Source organism: Peromyscus californicus, unplaced genomic scaffold (assembly GCF_007827085.1).
Source record: "Peromyscus californicus insignis strain IS unplaced genomic scaffold, ASM782708v3 Scaffold_17__1_contigs__length_78620276, whole genome shotgun sequence".
In the NCBI taxonomy this organism is placed as follows: domain Eukaryota; kingdom Metazoa; phylum Chordata; class Mammalia; order Rodentia; family Cricetidae; genus Peromyscus; species Peromyscus californicus.
This window is the reverse complement of record NW_026294469.1, coordinates 16,801,322-16,821,127: the sequence shown is the minus strand read 5'-3', so window position 1 is coordinate 16,821,127 and position 19,806 is coordinate 16,801,322. Positions and strand designations below refer to the sequence as shown.

The following is a 19,806-nucleotide window of genomic DNA, read 5'->3' as shown; positions in this document are numbered from 1 at the left end:
GAATGACTGTCCAACACGGACCTTATTGGTCCATTCTGTGCATGGTTGCTATGATTTGTTTGTGATCCAACAAATAAAGCTTTCCTGAAGATCAGAGGTAGAGCTAAGCCACTAGCTAGCCATAGAGGCTAGGCAATGGTGGTACACACTTTGAATCTCAGCCCTCAGGAGGGAAAGGCACATGGATCTCTGTGAGTTCAAGCTCATCCTAGACTACAGGAGATTAATCCAGTCTAAAGGAGAAACAGAGCCAGGCAGTGATCTCTCACACCTTCAGTCTTAGTACTTAGGAGTCACACACCTTTAATCCCAGCACTAGGAGGGTGGAAACAGGAAGGGATATGGCTGGGAGAAGAAAGGAATATAAGGTGGGAGGAGACAGCCCATTGCATTCAGTCTAAGGATTTATGGAGATAGGATCTTGCCCTCTTTCAGGCTGAGGATTCAGTAAAGGTAAGAAGTCTCTCTAGTGGCTGGATCTTTTATAGATCTTTCAGCATTTATCCCTATATCCAACTCCAGGTTTTTATTATTAAGACCAATTAGGATTTGTGGTACATCCTGAACCACCCAATATGTGGGCTCTACTGTAATGATAATTTGTGATTACCACAAAGTCTGAGATGAGTAACCAATGTCCCGATATCCTCAAAATACTTTCAAGAAACCCCAATTATGTGAGCCTCAGACTGCTGTGACCTCTCACCATCCTTCCTTTCAGAGAGATTGGGGGAAAATGAAGATTTTTAAACTTAGAATATTTTCCATGCATCCACAAAAACACTACAATAATGGAATCACTTCCTATACAAAAATCGCCATGCTTTGAACCGCAGCATTTTTACTGAGATGGAAAACTGCATCAAACAAATAGCATTTGGGGTTTCACTGTGAATTCCCTCTTCCCTCTTAGGAAATGGGAAGCGATGCTGAAATCTTCAGCAGCCATCCATCAACTGGTTAGGCCAATTATGAAGGAGTTTTCACATTGTTATCCCATCTCCGTCTCCATAAGCTCAAGTGTCTCAACCAGTTAAGTGGTGATGCCCCACCAGAAAGCTTGGAGGCAAGACTTGCTACATAGTGATTCAGAAACCATTCAAGGTGTGTTCCTTTCAGAAAGTACAGGAATAAGAGGATGAAGGGGACATTTTACTGGTCCATTATTACAAAAATAGGATTTTGAAAGAAATAGAGAACATCTAGTTTTGAATCAAACTAATTTTCATCAATAGTTCCCACCCAAAATAATAATGCTTTCCTATTTTCACATATTAAACAAATTTCTCCATTCTTTTGTGTTTCTAGAGCCATATATCAGACCTGTGACTTCAGGTACAACTCTGAATGTTTTCCCCAATGTTCATTTGAATACAGAATTAACTATTTTGGGCATGCAAAAATTTAATGTTCGTATCAGAAAAGACATTCACATAAGTCCAATTGTTTGAGAATTTCCATAGTGAAGGCTTGAACTAAATATAATTTTCTACTAATACTCTCCCTAACATTCATTTGTACTTGATACTTGTGAAAAGGGTACTTCAAGGATACAAATATGGAAAATTCTACCATCAATGTGGGCACTCTGGTCATCCTGTAATTCCTCTTAACTCCGGGATATGTTCCTATCTCTTCATAGAAGTCTTGTCATGGTCACGGACCTCAACACAAATGCCACTTTCTTGGGTGGCCACCCCACTCTAAGCCAGCTAGTTTCAGTCTTGTTGTGCCATATTAAACACCTCCTAGCTTCATTTCAGTTGCAGCTGTTATCTTAATATTTAAAACATAGGACTTTCCTAAATAAAATAAAAGGACTCTAGCAAGAATTCACTGTGCTCTTTGGCTATTCATAATGTGAAATATAAAAGATTTTGTAGTTACTTTACCTGTCTGTACAGCAGCTCAACCCACACTGACAGCTTCTACTGTGATCCTGTTACTCACTTTTTGCACTCTGCCTCCCATCTGCAAGTGTGAGAGTCATCATACTGCAATGAGTCTGGGAAATACTCCTGTGGGGAAATTATCCAGCCCTGGCAAGCTTCAAAAGAGAGCCTTGTTTGTGGGATCTTCTGTACAGTGTCAGAATTCCCTCTGCAGGCTGGTTCTAATAAACTCATTACATTAAGACCAAAATGACTGACCAGCTGTTCCCTTCCCTAAAGTATTTGCATTTTAAAAGGTGAGGAAAAAAAAAAAGGCTAAAACCTAGAGGCAAAGTTTCTGTTTCCTGATATTCAGACATGGAGAAATATCCAGCAATCCATGGGAAACAGTGTGAGGAGATGGGGAAGGGTGTGGGCTCACTGCTGTCTCCTTCTCACAATCTGAACACTGGACATGCTTTCTAAAATCCTCCAATCATTTGCAAGAGTCTCTGGGGGACCACCTGGCCCCCATATTCTGCATTGGTTTTGGTGTTTGGCAGCCCTTCCGTTCATTAAAATCACTTCGTACTGCAGAGATGCATGTGTAGTGGCATCATTTGGGACCAATTCTCTCATCATGTTGGGCACAGGCTGACTCCCAGCAGGGGTCACAGCTGGTCTAGAAGAGTTAATTATCCTCAGGATGGAGCCACAAAGCCATAAGCCTGTCAGTCAGGCCTTTGCTCCTGTCACTCAGGCCCTTGCTTTTGCTTGCTGATACTTTCAGATTATCAGAGGAGCAACAAGGAAGACCTATCACCAGGAAGATGAAATGCATTTCTGCTTTAGAATAATGAGTGACTAAACCAAGAAAATGCAAGGTGAAAGCATCTATTATCATTTGTACTCAACAGATCTCAGATGAATGTGGTGCCAGGAATCATACTAAAAATAAACAGCTCTTTTAAAGGTAAACCAAGTTCTGTTTCCAAAATAGTACATTCTAGTCAGGGAAAATGGGTATTAAAATAAAACAGAAAATGGAAGCTAAAAAATATTAGGTTAATTTCTTGTGGCAAAATTAAACAGTGTAGAGTAGTTTCATTTCTTTTCAAGACAGGGTTTCCCTGTGTAACTGTCCTCACTGACCTGGAACTCCCTTAGTAAATCAGGCTTGCCTCAAACTCACAGAGATTCACCTGCCTCTGCCTCCCAAGTGCTGGGATTAAAGGCACACACCACCACCGCCCAGCTCCAGTTTAATTTTTTTAATTTTAATTTTACCTAAAATGCCAGCTCTTGGAAGGATGAGAAAAAGACCTTAAGAAGTTCAAGGATAGCCTGGGGTACAGAGTAACCATTTGTTCTGAGGAAAAACAGACAAAGAACAACAACAAACCCACAAGACAAAATAACACAAATATGTCCCAAACATAAATTATAGCACTGCAAAGTTCTAGAGAAAACATTTTAGAAGAGAAAATCAGATTTCTTGGTCTAGCTGATCATGTAAAAAGAAAGTCTTCCCTTTGATGTGAAAAAAAGTAATAATTCCAGGTGGAAAGAGAAATCTATGAACTACAACTAGGTTTGTTTGGGTGGAATTAAAAGAACAGAGAACGAGAAGGGAGGGAGAGAGGGAGAGGGAGAGGGAGAGGGAGAGGGAGAGGGAGAGGGAGAGGGAGAGGGAGAGAGAGAGAGAGAGAGGGAAAGAGAGAGAGAGAGAGAGAGAGAGAGAGAGAGAGAGAGAGAGAGAGAGAGAGAGAGAGAGAGAGAGAGAGAGAGAGAATACATACAGGGAGAGAGAGGGAGGAACTGTGAGTCAGGAATCTAGACCGGGACATGTCCTTGATATATGTGTTTTAAATGTCATAAAGAAAACCATTATTTTCTATGCTAACTACAACACATTTAAAAATGTAAAGAAGATCAAAAAGGGAATGAGGAGGAAGAAGTCACCATCAATATGGCCAACTCCTTGACACCCTGATCTTAGAATACAAGACTCTAGAAGAGTAAGAAAAACAAACAAATAAACAAACAAAAAAACCACGTCTATTGTCTAAGTCAAGAACTGCTTCGGGAAGCAATTTCATCTAGAGCTGAAGGACAGGACATGTGAAGATGCCGACATAAACCTGACCAATGCCGCTGAAGGCAGACGGGTGTGTCTTGGTCCCCAGCGCGAGGGCAGAGTTCATGTGGTAGGGAAGGAAGGATTGGTGGCCAGAACAGGAGCAGTGTGTCACCGTGCCCGAAGACAGGCAGAAGAAAGACCCCACCTTTCCCTTTTTATACAGCCTACACCCAGTTCATGGAATGGTCCCCCCATTCCCCACATTACCCCCCACCCCTCCATCTCCTCCATCCCCAAAGTTCACTTTTCCTCCTCCATTGAAGCTTTCTGGAACTACATTCAAAGGGATACCCAGAACTCACAGATATGTTTCCATGGAGATTCTAAATCCAGTGCAGTTTATAATGGCAATTAACTATCAAAATATCCTTTCCTAGAATATTTTGTTTTATGGTCTGAGATATGGCTATCATGTGGATTTTTTTTCTTTTTGAGGCACAATTTTCTCTTCTTTCTACTTTTACTTTAGAAGATACAATGAAAAAATATTATATAAATAATGCTTTTTCAAGGATTAATTATGTCTTCTCCAAAAACTATGTTCAATCTCTAATCTCCAATACCAATGACATTAACTCTGCTTGAAATTTATTCAGATTAAAATAAATTAATATGAAATCATGAGTTGACTCTATGACAATTATCTGTGTGTTTATAAAAAAGCGTTATAAGGCTGGGGAGACAGGTCACTCAACAAAGTGTGCAGCATACAAGCATGAGGACCTGTGTTCAATCCTCAACCCTTCATGACAAAACAAAACAAAAAACTGGACAGATGGCATGCACCTTTAATCCCAAAGCTGAGAAGGCAGAGATGAATGGATCCCTGAAGCTCATTGGCTAGTCATCCTAGCCTACTTGATGAGTTCACTTAGAGACCCTTTCTCACAAAAACAAGGAGGACTTTTTCTGAGGATTGGCATCTGAAGTTGCCTTTTAGTTTCCACATGCACACGTGCATGCACACAATCCCATACACATGAACACACGCAACCACTCGGAGAAAACATGCACACCACCTTCCACTATAAATAATTTCCTGAAATCCTAAACTGCTAAATGGACTGTGTCCGATTATTTCAGACATTTTTTTTCCTCCTCTCCCTACATGTACGCTGGTGGATTCCTCTGCAGCAACTGATAACATTTATGTTGATTTGCTTTTCCAAGAGGTTTTTGTTTATCTGATTGGTTGTTTGGTTTGGGTACTGAGGGTTGGTTGCTGTATATTCCTAGCTGCCCTTGAACGTGTACCAGCTGGTCTGCTCAGCCTGTGGAGTCTGGAGCTTGAAGGTATGTGTCATGCCCAGCCTTAAGGTAGTTTCCTTTCTCTTTTCCTTCTATAAACTTCTTTTGCTGCTCTTCTCTCAGCTTGAACGTTCTTCACACATTATTACACATTTTTGTTTGTTTTGATCTGTTTTTGCTAGATCCTTTTATGCCCAAACCGGGGTGTGCCTTTTCAAAGTAAGAGTACTGTTTCTGTCCCCCTTTGGGCCTCTGGTGGTAAAGAGAAGAATTTTCTAACCACCTTGTTTTGTAGGACTGTATGTCTACTCTCTCCCTCAGGTGAGTTTACGTTTTTAACAAGAGGCAAAAGATGGACTTAGAGATGCCATACCAAGTAGATAGGCAAAGAATATTTCAGTTTATTCGTAGTTTTAGTTCCTTACTTTTAACAAAAAGAGTGCAAGTTCATTTAGTTTGTTACCAAGGATGGTGGCAACCAAAACCACTGTATTTAGCAATTATTGTTTTGCTGTTATTGTTGACCCTCAGTGAGAAATAAGACATGTGTCTTGAGAAAATTCATAGTTCAGCCACACACACACACACACACACACACACACACACACAGTACTTGGACTAAAACCCTGTACACAAGAAGCTTAGTTTAATAAAATCTAAAGCTGTTATTTTCAGGTCTGTGCTTTCTCAGTGAACACAATGACATTCATAAGCAATTAAGTTGAGTTCACAGTCATAAATCATAATTCAGAATTTGAAAAATCCCTACTGAGGTCACGAGTTTTCTCCATGACTGAATTTTGTGATGGTTCTTGTATGAGATTGCAGCTCAGCTAGGCAACAAGAAAGCCTGGAAGGTTACCTGCCTACTCACTAGACTTTCTTTTGGTTGCTCCAGCTAAATCCCTGATACCTAGGAGCTGACTTGGGCAGACATGTTTGCAAGGGCTTATGGGGGGAAATTTCTGCCTGTGGGCAGATCAGAGCATTGGTGACTCCTGGAAATATCTAGCCAATGAACATATTATTACAATCTATGGAAGTTATGATTTCAATATCTGTATTTTCTCTTTGCTATCCCTCTGTTGAGGCAGATTAAATTCTGTGAGAAGACATACCTTTTATTTTAAACAGTATGCGGACTGTGAGTGGGCAGTTTTGCCCGTGTTAGACACAAACAAGTTCAAACCCTTAATTTAAATGATTAAGTCAGATGCATATGCAAATTTAAAAGTATAATCTCCTGGAGCTACTAGACATCAAATGTGGACCTCAACAGGAACCTGTTCTGCTGCAGAGGGGAAGGTGTATGCTGCTGCTATTGGTGGTTTTCTGAATGGCTGATAGACAGATAACCACATGCTGGTTTTCTTAATAGGACTTCCCTCCACCATTTGGGGCATAACCTGGAAAGATCAGAGGAAACATTGGAGTTTCTTGGTGAGTGATGCCATGCTTGCTTATTGCTTCCCACTGCTTTCAGAAGCCGATGTTTTTGACGTTAGATATTTTCTCATGTAGTATTCTATTTGGCTTGAATTACTGAAATACACTAAACATATCTCCCCAGGGACCCAGAGCCGCAGCGTAATAGGCTGTTGCTAATAGCTTGAAACTGTACAGCAATCTAGTTTTAAAATACAACACAAATCTTTATCTAAGAGCAGTAACACCTCAGTCTTGTGCTGGAAGAGTGTTTTCACATTTCCTCTTGCAATGCATTGAAAGGGGGAAAGCGTCAGGAGAAATGATGCATTCTGGGCAAGGAGCCAATTTAAAAAGTCTGTTCTTCCCAGTTTGCTGTCACTTGTCGTGGTTAAACAAAACACGGAGGAGAAAAAGAGAAATTGGCTTCAGTGTAAATGTCAACATTCTGATTAAAGCAAACATGAAGCATTCAGGACTCTTGACAAAAAAAAAATTAAATTGAATTATGAAGGGTATGCAAATGGAGGCCTTCGATGGTGTGACTACCAGGACGTGTGCTTTGTATTTTCTGTCGGTGTTGAAGAAATCTGTGCAGCAGGACAAGGTGTTAGGAAACAGGAAAAGGGAGGTACACAGTATATTTCCCTAATGCTGACAGTTGGAACCCATGAAAATATTGGTTCAGAAGCAAGCTAACACTACACAACTCTGAGGAGGGTTAGGAAGCTGGCAGGAACTGCTAGTGGGTTCACTGGTCTGTGTTCCCAGTGAAGCCTTTTCCTTCCCCGGGACAAAAGTCCCCCAAAATACTGGTTCAGAGGTTTCCAATGCTATTTTTTGTTCAAGGAGGAAGGCATAAAGAAGATGCATATTAAAGGCAGATCTGCAAGGAATGCAATGTTATTTCTTGCCTGTCTTTTTAACACAGACATGAAAAATGGAATTGTTTGAAATGCAGTTTGGAAGGATTCTCAGCAGGCATGCATGATATGAAATTGTAAAGGTAGAATAATACGTTCAATTTTAGTAATTAAAATTAATGGGGAAATGAAAAGTAGCCAGTGTGCATTATTGCTCTCTCCCATGGGGAGGATATAATTGTCATTTTGGCTGAACATGCATGGTCCTGTAGTAAGGAACTACAGAGTACGCACGTCTATCTGTTAGTGTCTTTATACATGAATGAGGATATAGCTAAATGTAAGGAAATATTTCATTGTCTGAGGTTCGTTGTTCTCCCTGATTCTCACCATCACCAAATTTTCTGAAGCAAACTTCTACCCAGAGTTTTACGCTTCTTTTTGATTCCTCTTTTGGAGATTCTAAATCTGCTTACACTTTTATACATGCCACTCACTGCATGCCTGCTTACACTTACTACACATGCCACTGCTGACTTAGAAAGCATTTATGAGGCTGCCCAGTACCAACCAGAAAAACCCAAGCCCAGGCCATACTCTCAAGTCTGTCTGGGCTGACCTCACATTAACTTCATATTCATTTCATACATTTTTCCTGGAGATTGAATGTCAGTCATTTTACCTTCTCTTCACCTTGTTGCCCATGCAGTTTCTACTATTGGCTTATTTTTTCCTTTCACAAAACACCCTGTGCCTTTCTATTTCTCAACATTTTTTTCCTACTTAACCTTTTCCTTGAAGAGACCTTCTCACATCTCCATCTATATGACCATACAGCTTTCAGGAATGCCTGTGAAAGGTACTATTTTCCATGAAATCTTCCTGTACTTTCTGCTGTACTTCCAAATAACCTCTTCCTGTCCAGAATTCTGATAGCATTTTATTTTTGACCCTAGGAATGTACTCATTGTATTAGTCATACCTTTATACACTGAACTTATAAAAAAAGAATCCTGAAAGACAGATCTTTCTCCATGCATCTCCATACAACATGTAAAACTAGTATGTAGCTTGAGTTTTCCTGCCTGGCCCACAGTCAGGGCAAATCTCTCTCACCTGCCAGTCCCACAGCCACTCAGACCCAACCAAATAAACACAGAGACTTATATTGCTTACAAACTGTATGGCCGTGGCAGGTTTCTTGCTAACTGTTCTTACAGCTTAAATTAATCCATTTATATAAATCTGTACCTTGCCACGTGGCTCATGGCTTACCGGCATCTTCACATGCTGTTTGTCATCGTGGCAACTGGCAGTGTCTCTCTGACTCAGCCTTCCACTTCCCAGCTTTATTCTCCTCCTTGTCCCGCCTACACTTCCTGCCTAGCCAATGGCCAATCAGTGTTTTATTTATTGACTAATCAGCAACACATTTGCCATACAGAACATCCCACAGCACTTCCCCCCCTTTTGTTTTTATTGTTTTTTTTGTTTTTGTTTTTGTTTTTGTTTTTCGAGACAGGGTTTCTCTGTGCAGCTTTACGCCTTTTCCTGGAACTCACTTGGTAGCCCAGGCTGGCCTTGAACTCACAGAGATCCACCTGGCTCTGCCTCCCAAGTTCTGGGATTAAAGGCGTGCGCCACCACCGCCCGGCTTCCCTTTTGTTTTTAAAAAAAGAAGGTTTTAACCTTAACAAAGTAAAATTACATATAATTTGGAAATTTGGGCGTAGCTTCTCTTACTACTTCCTGCTGGAGGGGGGCACTGTATCTTATGGGGACACAAAGAAAATTTTAAGATTATGGAATAGTCCATGAGGCTGTATTGTCTGAGCCAGTTGTCTTGAAACCACTCTGGATGTTGGATCATCTGGGCCATGGTGTCATCGGAGACCTTTCAGGGGGTCTTGGCTGGTCAAACCTGATATATCTTAATCTGGAACAAATCCATAGCCTTTCTGTGGGAACAAAAGCAGAGTCTCGTTTCCAAAGTAACATATCCTTACATCCAAATTTTGAAGTCAGGGTATCTTTAAAATATACATTTTGGCATAACTCAACAGCTTTTACAATCAAGTATCTCTCTGCAGTTAAGAATCCCAAAGACAATACAATCCAGATTCTCTGTGTAATATTCATCTTTACGTGGCTTACTTTTTATATTAATTTTACTGTCTCTTTAAAGACTTTATTTTTTAAAACTATGTATTTGTTTCTATAACTGTATATATCACCTTTTTTATCTCTTTTAAGCCTACGTATATTTTACATAATTGTAAACTATTACATCTGAATCTGTCTTATTGTGAATCTATTGCTTTAAACTGCAGCAGCTGTGGCTGCTGGCTCCACCCACCTCAGCTTCCCAACATGGCTATGTTTACCATCAGCTCTGGAAGTTTTCGTGGGTCTATGATTTTACCAAGCAGTGTGTAGCCCAGAAACCTCTTTTTTGTTTTGTACCTGCAAAGGCTAAATCCACCATGCAGCTTAATGTGCCACTTGCAGAGGCCTCATTCCCGCCACAGGGTGTATGCTAGGAACCCACAAGTAGCTCAAACTGGCAGCTGCTGCTCATTTGAGAGAGACGATTAGGAAGCTGTTTTTAGCTCTGTTTTAGAATCTTTTTTCTCAGTTTTTAGGTGGAAACTCTTGCCACCACGTTGGACGCCATTTGTAGCTTGAGTTTTCCTGCCTGGCCCACGGTCAGGGCAAATCTCTCTCACCTGCCAGTCCCACAGCCACTCAGACCCAACCAAATAAACACAGAGACTTATATTGCTTACAAACTGTATGGCCGTGGCAGGCTTCTTGCTAACTGTTCTTACAGCTTAAATTAATCCATTTCCATTAATCTATACCTTGCCACGTGGCTCGTGGCTTACTGGCATCTTCACATGCTGTTTGTCATCGTGGCGGCTGGCAGTGTCTCTCTGACTCAGCCTTCCACTTCCCAGGTTTATTCTCCTCCTTGTCCCGCCTACATTTCCTGCCTAGTCAATGGCCAATCAGTGTTTTATTTATTAATTAGCAACACATTTGCCATACAGAACATCCCACAGCACTAGTAGGTGATGAGGGTAAGTGGAGATACCAATTCAGGTGGCACATCACCCTTCAATATTCAGATTCTATATCCATAGATAAAATATAAACATGCTGTATCACTTCTAGAGCATTGTCATAAATAAGGGTGATGACTTTATGGACTGTTGTAGCTTTGAGTGTTAACAATAGTTTACATTAGTTCTATTCTTCTTACTGATAGAATACCTGATGGATAAGTTCATGAATGAACACAGTTGTATACGTAAACACAGAAGGGAAAGCATCAGGAGTGTCATTTGCAAGACACTTCTTGTCCACCATTGGAGTAATAACTAGAAATCTGAAGGGCATTTGTTAGAATCTTAACAACCTACAAGTTATTGTTCTAACCCCAAAGCCTGTAGTTCTCACCAAATTGTCAAGAATTTTTTTTTTTTTTTTTTAGGATACTTCAACCAATAAGAGAATGTTGTCCAATGAGTGATAAGTACAGCACATGCTAGTCCCATCAGGGAACATCCTCCAACCCTACACATTAGAGTGAATAAAGTGCAGTTCAAAGGACCCTACAAGCTCATGCTCAACCTTGGTCACCTCCCATAATTTCTCTTACTATCATCAGATCCTATGGCATCTAGGATTTCCCATGCATAAATTAATAATTGCATTTCCTGTTATAAACACAGATCTGAAACCCCAGGTTAGTAAGTGCTGCTAAAGACCCTCACTCATGAATGCTGTCCACAACCTTATCTGTAGACAAATTGTTATGAATACTGAGATGTGTTTAGCATACATGTACATTCTGCTCTTATCCCCCAGGGACCATAAAAGCTCCCACAGTACAGAGTAACACTCCTAATAGTCTAGAAAATGAAGAGACTGGAGATTTCCTCAAATGACTCTTCATTTTCATGAAAATGAGACCTGCAAAGTTCTCCATAAGACTTAATTGACAAGAAATTAGGGTCGACAACTAATTCTTGAGATGATTTTTAGTAGAATGTGCCCTTGTCCATTTATTCACTATTCAGTGTTGTCTTCTGGTACATCCAAATCTCCTCATAGCATTATTCAGTAAATACAATGGGACTAAAAGAACATGATATCTCTGGGATTTTACAATCTGCATCTGGGAACTACATTATCTCATAAACAAAAACTATAAAGCCTGAAGAGGAATCCCTAAGAGATTATCAGAAACATAGTTTAAATACGTGAATTAAAATCGAAGCCACACACATTCTAAGCATTCTACGAGCAACCTGGGAGCTGGTGTGAAACAAAGCAGGTGTTTTTGTAGCAGGTGAGGTCTCTTTCTCCTCATGACACACTGTCCTCCCCCGGACAAGCAAAGCAAGAGGGGATGTTTGCCAGCCTACTTCCTGTACCTTCTCGTCTCGGGTCTGTGTACTTAGCCTCGCCAAGGATGGCTTTTACTGTTTTTGTTTTCATGTGGAGAAAAATATATGTTCCCCCCCTTCAAAGTAAACACTGTGGAAGCAGTTGCGATTGTTCAGATTTCTATAAAGACCTTGACGCCACTTACCATTGCTTTTCGACTGCAGGGAACATAATGAAATTGAAGTCTCTCGTGGAGCTTTTCTTCTCCTTCTTTCAGCCTTAACAGAAAGCAGTAGGGGACACTCGGGCCACCAATGTCACTGCCATTTCAGTGTCTGCTTTGGTTTATTCTTCAGGAAAAAAAATGGCACTGGCTTAATCCTTTTTTATTTTTCTGTACACATATGTTTTGCTTAGAGAAGCCCCGAGACTTGCCATTTTTCTCTTGTCTCACATCTTCATCCTCACCGCCTTCACTTCTATTTTCTTTATCTGGGGCAGAACAGAGATTTGAGACTGAATGGAGGCCTCTTGCTATAATGCTTTTGAGAGGAACTTCAGTAGTTTTTGCTTGTTTGTTTGTTTGTCTTTCTTTTATCATGGCCCCAGTACAGAGTTTACATCAAGACCTACTGTGCAGTCACTGGGAAATTCATACAGAACCCGCTTTTGAACCAAGTTTGGAATCCTTATTGGACTTTTTTTTTTAAGGTCTCAATTCCTATTGCCCTGTGCCACTCAAAGAGGTTATCCTTGAACTTTTTGGTTATTTGGGAACCAAACTGCTGTCCGTTAAGCTCTGAGCCTTAGCCTTTGATGGCTGAGTCATCTTTCTGGTCCCTTTCTGATCGTTGGCTTTTGGCAGTCGTACCTAACTTCTCTATGGAATCATACGGTACAGACAGAATTCTGCTCATGGAAGGTTTTTGTCCACCTTGATTCTTGTCTTCTGGACAAAAAGAGATCAGCTCTTCAACACAGAGATCCAGTTAAAACACAAGCCTATTTAACAAACAAAGACAAGAAAAAGGCAGTGTACAGAGGCAAGGAGAGAGATTTAGTGCATGACAGCCCACTGGGATCTATCTCGAAGATATGCCTAATATTTTGGCCAATTCTTATGTGGTTGGTAGCGTGAGACTGAGGTATGCTGATTCTTTTACATGGTGGGCCAGATCTTAATTTAGTAACCTTCTTCCCTCAGTCATCTTACAATCTCACAGAGTAGTAGGTGGGGGAGAGGATGGACTCAAACACACATTCTCAGGGTGCTGTAATGAAGCTGGGACTTTTGACAATACAGTCCTTGTTAAGTAGATGTGTATGGCAACTGAGAGAGTGCTCTGGCACCTTAGTTCTTAAACGGAAGGGCTCTAACTGTAACTTCAGGAAAGTTGTGCCACTTCAAGGTATTTTGACCATCAGTATACATAGTTACCAAAACACAGTAGTAATTTCTTGGCTTCTCTTATATATAGTGCCATGCCTCCTGAGCCTCATTCCCGCCTCAAGGGATAGTAACCCATATAATTGTATGAGGAAGAAAAGCTGCAGTCCTGATTTAGTATCCTCTTTAAGCTGAGCAGGCATGTATATCCTGCCTGCGGGCCCAACATCTGTGTCATTTATGTTAGTGGGATAACAAGCCTGGTGAGTTGAGGCTTGGAGTCTCATGTTACAAGTAACAGCTGATTTTGTTGACTGGCAGTTCCCAGATAAACTTTGTTTCTTACCATTCAATCTGATTTCTCAAAAATCTGCTTAAAGTAAGGACTTACCTTTCCTGATACTTTAAAAATTCCCATTCCTTAACTCAAAACAGTCTATTTTCTTTTGATTTTTCCAAAACTCCAAGAAGCCAACTTCAAAATAAGAACAACAGTGGGTAGCAAGAACCTGCAAACCAACCTTGGTCTTATGTAAGCTACTTTCTGATTTGGGGGATTTATAGAGACAATATTAAGGTCTACTTTCTAGTAGAGAGGGGGTTTTGTGACATTTGAATAGAATTCCAAATCTTTTCTCAGACATGTGGGGAAAAAATTAAGAGAACTGGCTATGCTTATCCTGGGTGCAGACACACAGCTGTTCTCAGACACGTGAGAAAAAAGATAAGAGACCTAGCTATGCCTATCCTGGGTGTAGACAGAGTTTTTTGAAAGAGATAGCATGTTTTGGCTGTCATACACTTGAAACAATCTGGGAGTCCAGCATTTACTCCAACTATGATTTACCCAGCACTGTATAACACTATATAGGATTTGATGCTACCTTCCCTCAATTTAAGAAACAAAAGGTTGACATTACAATTGTGTTGCTATGAAGACAAAAGTCCAAGGCAGTGATAAGGCTGCATGCCTGCACTCGTTGTGACCTCTGTGCCTCTCTTCTGGTTGTAGAAGGAATTAACACTGGAACGTCATGAACCCTGAATGTCTAGAAGTGCTCACAGTCTGGTCCCATCCTCGGTTTGCAAAGTGTGCTCTTTGAGCCAAAAATAAAAAGTTGACTCCTTCCTCCTATGCATAGACTGTACATAGTGAGTTGCTTCCATCAACGAAGACTGGCTTGTGTAGCAACATCTACTTCCTTTAGTAAAAGTACAAAATGGATGTGGCTTTTACTTTTAGACTTTCCGTTGTGGCTGTGGAAGCAGAGCTGTCTGGGACTGGATTGTGGATGAGACTGTGCCTAACGTCAAAAGTCAGGCTCTGAGGACCAGAGAACTGGGAGGGGAAAGGTAGTTTAGCAAAGGGACTCAGAACATTTTACAAAGAGGATGTTCTTAACTTTAACTATTGTCAAGAATTACCTTTATAAAAGAAATTATGGACATTTATGTTATATATACATATACACATATGTATGTGCACATGGATATATTTGCACATTTCACAAATAATATATTATGAAATAATAATAGGTAAGTGTTAGAGATGAACAGAATGGCCATCCATGACTCCAGTAATTCTACAAAATATGAACCTATGATAGTTTAAACTATAATCTTTGAAACATACACATATAGCTACCTGATCACACAAAATATTTTATAGGAAATAAGTTAGTATGCAGGGTGTTCCAGTAAAATAAATTTACTAGAAAATAAAATAGAGATACACCCAAGGCTCCCCCTTATATTTACACACTCACAAATATATTTACGTACTCACAAATAAGCACACACATGCAACCACCCATCAATGCACAAACACAAAATAAAATACAAATTCTAAGTTAAAATATTATGAACTGGTATAATTGCTTCTTTAACATCTTTGAAGAGTGATCTATTCAGGTACACATTCAATTTTCCTATGTCTTTTCCTCTTCATTAGAGAACAAGTCCTATAGAACAATATGTCAATCATGTGATTACAGCACATACAGAAAAATACCTCTTCCATATTACTTATGTTTTTGTGAATTATCTTATTGATTTATATAGATATTTAAAATTTTTAGTTGAAAAGATTCTGTCAATATTTACTCTCAGAATTTTTGTTGTTGTTGTTGTTATTTTATGCAAAAGTCATTACCCTATTTTAATGTATCTTGAGCTGTTTTTAAAATTAAGAATATATTTGTACTTAAATTACATGTGACCCATGTTTGTTTATCCTGAGAAATATGAGTCAAAAATTTGCATTTTATCTCTGTTTTATTAGTATTATATTTCTTCTTTTATATTATTCTTCCATCTTACTATTTCCTTCTGATTTCTTTTATTCCTCAATGATTGATTTTTCTATTTTAAATAATCAATAAATTATTTTAACCTTAGAGGCTATAATATTTATATGGTCTAAGGAGTAAAACATAAATATGGCTCATTAAAAATAGTAACATATTTATTTTCATTGAAAAAGTTTTTTTTCCTTATATAAAAACCATATCCTGATTATTGTTTCCCCTCCCTCTGCTCTTCCAGTTCCTCTCCAACTCCTGTTTCAAACTGATCTACTCTTTTTCTGTTTCTCATGAGAGGAAACAAACAGATATCTAAGGGATAATAATAAAAATATATAATAATATAATATAATAAAAAAGAGAAAACCTAAGACATTGGAATTGAACAAAGCAAACAGAAGGAAAAGAACCCATGAGAAGTCAGAAGAATCAGAGACCCACTTGTTGAACATTCTGCAAACACTAAACTGGAAACCATATTATGTGTGCAGAGAATCTGGTACAAACCTGCAGAGGCCCTATGCATGCCGCTCCGTCTCTGTGAGTTCATATATGCTTTGATCATGTTTATTTAGAAAGCCTTGTTTTCACAGTATCCTCAATCTCCTCTGGCTCTTACACTTTTTCTGCCTCCTCTTTTGCAGGGTTCCTGAGCCCTCAGTTGAAGGATTTGATGGAGACATCCCATTTAGGGCTGAATATTCTGAGGATTCTCATTTATGCATAATGCCTGGCTATATGGATCTCTATATTAGTTCCCAAATATGCTGGAGGAGGAAACTTCTCTGATAATTCCTCATCAAAGCAATGATCTATTGAGTATAGCAGAATGTCATTAAGCATCATTGTATTACTCTTTTTATTTTTAGTACCGTAGTACTTGGTTTTACCCTAAATCCCTAGGCTATCTATTCTCAAGTTCCTGGCCACCCAAGCAATGTTGGGTATGGGTTGCATCTCATGGAGTAGGCCTTAAGTCAAATCAGAAACTTGTTGGTTACTCCCACAAGCTTAATGCCATTATTGCCCTAGCATATCTTGCAGGCAGGACACCATTATAGATCAAAGGGTTTGTGCCTTGCTTGGTGTTAATGTTTTTCCTTTGGTAATATGCAGAGTATGTTCCTATAAGATAGACACTAGTATGTAGGGATGAAGTCTTTATGTAGCTACTATCTCCATTTCTCCATGTGCAACAAGTTGTATAGGTGTTGTCATCAGCAATGGGGCCTTACCATCAGTTTGTAGAGAATAACCTATAGTCTTGGCAACAGCTTTGGCTGCTTGGAATTTTTAAGTGACTTCTTTGGCCAACATCCCAATTAGATGTAACCAAATCCTGATACTGAAAGCTTCATTTGGTGTCAAGAAATTTCCAATTTGGGATCTGTCTCACGCTTTATTTGGTAACTTCATTTTGATGGCCTTTATATGTGCATGTATCTTAACAAAATTCTGCTGTGCTAGATTCCTATACTATCCCTCCAAAACGCCCTTAATTTTGCCTGTCTCTCCACATATTCCCACCCTTGACCATCTATCTGCCCTCCTCCACTTGGTTCTCTTCCCCAAACCCAACTATCCATCATTATCTATTTTGTCTACCTCTCTTCCTAGTCACTTATTTTGTACCTAACCTCTGTGGTTCTAACAAATACAGTGTGGTTGTCATTGACTTAATAGCTAATGTCTAAATATAAGTGAATAATACAATATTTGTCTTTGTGGGTTACCCTAGTCCAGATGATATTTTCTAGTTCCATCCATTTATTTGCAGATTTCATTCTTTAATGGCCGAACAATATTCTATCATGTAAATGTACCACATCTTCTTTGTCAATTAAGCTGATCAGAGACACCTAGATTGTTTCTAAGTTATGTATATTTTGAATATAGCATCAGTGAATGTTGTTTAAAAATGAGTCTCTGTGGTAGGATGAACCATCCTTTTGTATATGTGCCAAAGTGCTATAGCTGCATCTTTACCTAAAGGGATTCCCATCTTCCTCAGGAGCTGCCACACTAATTTCCATGTTGTCTGCTCAAGCTTGCAGTCTCACCAGCAATGGATGAGTGCTCCCCTTGTTCAGCATCCTTGCCAGCAAAAGCTGTCGTTTGTTTTATTGATGTTGACCATTCTGGCAGGTGTAAGATGAAATAGTTTTGATTTGCATTTCCCTGATGGCTAAGGATGTTGAGCATTTATTTAAGTGTTATCTCAGCCATTTCAATTGCCTCTTTTGAAATATATCTATTTAGATCTGTGCCCTGTTTTTTAATTGATTTATTTGTTTTCTTGATATCTAGGGGTTTCTTTTTTAGTTCTTTATATAGTTTGGCTAATAAGCCCCTATCAGATATGTGGTTGGTAAAAATCTTTTCCCATTCTGTTGGCTACACTTTATCTGAATGACTGACTGTGTCCTTTGCTGTAAAGAAAGTTTTGTTTCATGCAGTCTCATTTGTTAATTGTTGATCATAGTGCTCATGCTAAAGGTGTTCTGTTCATGTCTTTTCCTATGAGGTCAAGCTTATTTCTCACTGTATCTTCTATCAGGTTTAGTATATCTTGTCTTATATCAATGTCTTTGATCCATTTGAAGTTGAGTTTTGTGCAGGGTGATAAGTATGGATCTATTAAAACTTCTAGTTTGACTAGCATCATTTGTTGAAGATGCTGCCTTTTGTTCCAGTGTGTATTTTTGGCTTCTTAATAAAAAACCAGGTGTCTATAGGTGAATGAGTGTGTGTGTGTGTGTGTATGTGTGTGTGTGTGTGTGTGTGTGTGTGTGTGTGTGTGTGTGTGTGTGTGTATTTATGTCTGCTCTGGAATTATTTCTTCCTGTGTTTTCTTGGGTATGGTTAACATCTTTAGGTTGAAGTTTTCCTTCTAGCACCTTCTGTATGGCTAAATTTGTAGATAGATATTGCTTAAATTTGGTTTTATCATGGAATGTATTATTTATCTATCAATTGTGATTGAAAGTTTTGCTGGTTATAGTAGTTTGCACTGATATCTGTGGTTTCAGACTCTGTAGAACAACTGTCGAGGCCCTTCTGGGATTTACATTCTCCATTGAGAAGTCAGCTGTAATTCTAATAGGTCTGCTTTTATATGTTACTTGATCCTTTTTCCTTGCAGCTTTTAATATTCTTTCTTTCATTCAGGTTTAGTGTTTTAATTATTATTTGCTGAGGAGACTTTTTTTCTTTTTTCTGGTCCAGTCTATTTGGTATTTGGAGAAAAAAAATGAAGAATGAAGGGAGATGTGAAGATCTGAAGTTAGCCTACCTGCTTTCCTGGCTGGAGTGGCCTGGAGGCTCCCAGCGATAATCTGCTGAAGTCTAGGGCTGGGATAAAGCATTGCATAAGAGGAGTAACTTAGGAGGGGAAGCTCTGTGTGATCCACTGCAAATGGAGGCAGGGGGTGGAGGTGGGGTCATCTGAAGAGAGACTGCAGCAGGTGGTCTACTACAAGGCTGGGGATAAGACAGGGGAAGTGGTTTTGGGGGAGCTGAAGAAGATCTGCTGTTAGCCTGCCTGCTTCCCTGGCTGGAGTCACTAGCGACTTTTGAAGACGTGTTGTGTAGTCTATTTAAATTTAAATTCTTGGCATACTTGTTGGAATTCTCTTAATGCCAATGCCTAATTCAGGAGAATAAATACTTTCATGGTCATAGGAGCTGATATCTGTTTATTCACACACACACACACACAAACACACTAACTCCTATTATACACACATATACACATACACATTATTACAACCCACATAAATGTATATACAGTGTTGTAGTTTTCTTTAATTAATGTTTACTTATTTCTTGTTCTCTTGCTTTAGAATAGCTCTAGAGTTCCCTGTGTATTTTGTATTCATAAACAATACTGTAGTACATTGGCAATTCCAGGTAATTTTTTTTTCAATTTACTGTTTTTGAAGTAGACAGTCCTATAATCTGTAAATTATACTGTTACTAATAGCACTGTATTAGTCAGTTTTTCATCACTATAACAAGTACCTAATACAGTCAACCTATAAAGACAAACATTTGCTTGGTTTCACAGTTTTGGAGTTTGTATTCCAAGTTCAGTTGGTCATGCTGCTTTGAATTTACAGTTAGGCAGTAAAACATTTTGTGGGACGACGGTAGAAGTAAGTACTTGCAATTCTTGATA

At 39.2% G+C, this 19,806-nt stretch overlaps 1 long non-coding RNA gene across 1 annotated transcript; it reads left to right on the top strand.

The window, feature by feature from the left end:
- Positions 1–6,446: 6,446 nt before the first annotated feature.
- Positions 6,447–18,290, top strand: LOC128112412 (uncharacterized). The gene is made up of 3 exons (XR_008218983.1): positions 6,447–6,699; positions 15,871–16,169; positions 16,274–18,290. It is a non-coding gene; the product is annotated as an uncharacterized LOC128112412 (long non-coding RNA).
- Positions 18,291–19,806: the final 1,516 nt, after the last annotated feature.